Source organism: Glycine soja, chromosome 6 (genome assembly GCF_004193775.1).
Source record: "Glycine soja cultivar W05 chromosome 6, ASM419377v2, whole genome shotgun sequence".
Lineage (NCBI taxonomy): Eukaryota > Viridiplantae > Streptophyta > Magnoliopsida > Fabales > Fabaceae > Glycine > Glycine soja.
Window position 1 is genome coordinate 33,854,617 of NC_041007.1, and position 2,814 is coordinate 33,857,430.

Below are 2,814 nucleotides of genomic sequence, written 5' to 3' on the forward strand. Positions count from 1 at the left end.
TACAAAGAGAGTGGAAAACCTCAAGTGGGTTGCTTGAGGACTGGACGTAGGCACGGGAAGTGGTCGAACTAGTATAAATCAAGTTTGCATTCCTCTCTTCCCTTAAACTTCTTTTATTTATTGTTATTTATCTTTTGCTTTAAAGAAGTTTATTTTGAATTGTCTTTTGAGTAATTCATGTTTAAGGGTGCATTGTTAATCCGAAAAGAGAGAGTGAAAGTTTAATTGGGGAATAGTCTTCGTATCTTAATTCAACCCCCTATTTTTCTTAAGGTAACTGAGGTCATTTGTCCAACATCCTATTCTTGATAACTCACTTCTCTCTAAAAAGACAAACTTTCCGGAATGAGGTCATATGAACATCTTGAAAACACAGTCAATCAAATGTTTTTTTTTCTTTTTGAACCTTTTTTTTATTTTAATTTTTATTTTTATTTTGAAATTTATTTGTTTTGAACTTTACTTGTTGTTTTACGGCAGCCCCACCAACGTGCAAGACGAGTAATCTCTGATTGAATGGTCACAGGTCACTTGAGCAAATAGACCAATGGCTTGCACCCAATTCCGGTGAAAGTTGAAAATCCTGATGAGTCATTAGAGACATCTAACAACAGCTTTCAAAATTGCCCCATGTGTGGCATCTCTTGTCAATGTCGGGATTTACACATGATTCTCCTCAAATTTCAGCCAGCCCGCATTAATTAGACCTTGCACCTTACGCTTCAGGCCCCTACAATGCTCAATGGAATGCCCCGGGGCTTCTCTGTGACAAGCACACGTTGCGTTCGAGTCGTATTCTAGGAGAAATGGAGGTTGATGAACCTTGGCTAGGGTTATGGCTACCATTGAATTATCAAGTAGATATGGGAGCAAGTCAGCATAGGACACTGGAATTGGGGTGAATTCTACAGGCTTTCTCGCTGCAAAATTCATTTCTTGGTTGGTGTTTTGGTTTATGCTAAAGGTGATGTTTGTCATTGGAAGTGCGGTAGGTAGGCTTTGTGGTTGATTTTAGGGATGGCCTTTGTGGATAATTGGGCGGTGGGTAAGGAGAAGGTTTGTTATTTGCTGAGTAATGACATTGTTGGGTTGGTGGGAAACTTGGCTGTATAGGAATGGCAGTCACAGCACGGGCTTCTCCTTCATCCTCACCCTCTTCATTTGCCCCAGTTTTTTTTTTTTTTTGCATTTATCAAAGCAAGATGATCAGATTTGCCTCTTTTTAGACCCACTTCGATCATTTCGCCGGCGAAGACCCAAATCCGCAAAGCTTGAAGGTGTGTAACCCACCATTTTCCATAGTAAAATACTAGTAATGTGTCTACTATCATTGTCATCATTTTTTCGTCATTGAGGTGCCACTTGAGCTGCCAAGTTCTCCACCTTTGGGCGTATTCTTTGAAAGATCCGTGCCCCTTTTTTGCACATGTTCTATAGTTGCAACCTATCCGAAGCCATTATACTGACACAACCTAACGAAGGCAACCATTAGGTCCTTCCAAGAATGGACTCGGGAAGGTTCCAAGTTAGTGTACCAGGTAACAACTACCCCAGTAAGACTTTCTTTGGAAGGAATGTATCAGCAATTCCTCATCTTTTGCGTATGCCCCCATCTTCCGATAATACATCTTTAGATGGTTCTTGGGGCAAGTAGTCCCCTTGTACTTGTCAAAGTCCAGCACCTTGAACTTGGGAGGGGGTGATGATATTGGGTACTAGGAACAACTCTCCTAGGTTAGCAAAGGCATAATCTTCACCTCCTTCAATGGCCCTGAGCCTTTCCTCTAGATGATCCAACTTTCCCATTTCTGCCATAGCATGAGGGTTTTTACTTGTCGTGGAAAGCAAGAGGTGTAGCTGGGGGTGATACTGAGGGCCTTCCGAAGTGTTTTCAAGGGGTATATGATGTGCCATCATTTTCTTCTATTTTCTAAATCCTTTTTGCACCATTTTAATTATTGATTGGTCTTAATTGTCAATTAATTAGGCAATTTTATTATTTGGGCTCATTTAGCTAATTTGATGTTTTTAATCTAATTTCAGGAATTAATGAAACATTGGGCTTAATCCGGATTTTAGTTGTGGACTTGAAGAGGGCAAATAAAGCAGCACTTACCTTAGTTAATTTCTAATTAGGAAATTTCGCAATTTTATTTTATGTTGTTCAGTGTTTATTTCATTTTGGGCCAGAGTATTGTAATAGGGCCCAGTGACTTTGAGTGACTCTTTTTAAATAGCTGCCTTGGGATTCATGCAAGGCATTCTATTCTGCTATTTTCATTATTCAGAGCTTTGGTTTTAGGTTTTCACGTTTTTCTGTTCCCTTGTTACAATTTTCGTTCTTAATGCAAATTTCCGTTTTCTGCTTCTAATTACGAGTTCATTCGTGCTTCTTCTTCTACTTTCATTTACGTTTCTGTTCATTTACGTTTCTGTTCATTTATGTTTCTATTTCATGTTTCATTTGCATTTTCTATTTGAATCCATGGAAGGCTAGATTTTCTGGTGTTGTTTCCTTTTGATGACGAAGCCCAACTCTCTTTGAGGTTTCGCTTGTAATGTGGGTTCCTGGCAGTTTTCCCTTCACCAGTTATCCCAATTTCGTGAATATTAATCAGTGCACGCTTCGTGTTCGATTAATTGCCTCTGAGCCTAACTTGCGTTCATGCTTAATGGACGAAGGGCTAACTGGTGTATGTGGTGCCTAATCACGTATTGAAAACCCTAAGTTGATTTTCGCTTAGTAAATTGAAACAGGGTTGGATTAAGTGGTTGACTGTTAGGGACAAATTTTCCATAACCCAGGATAAGAGA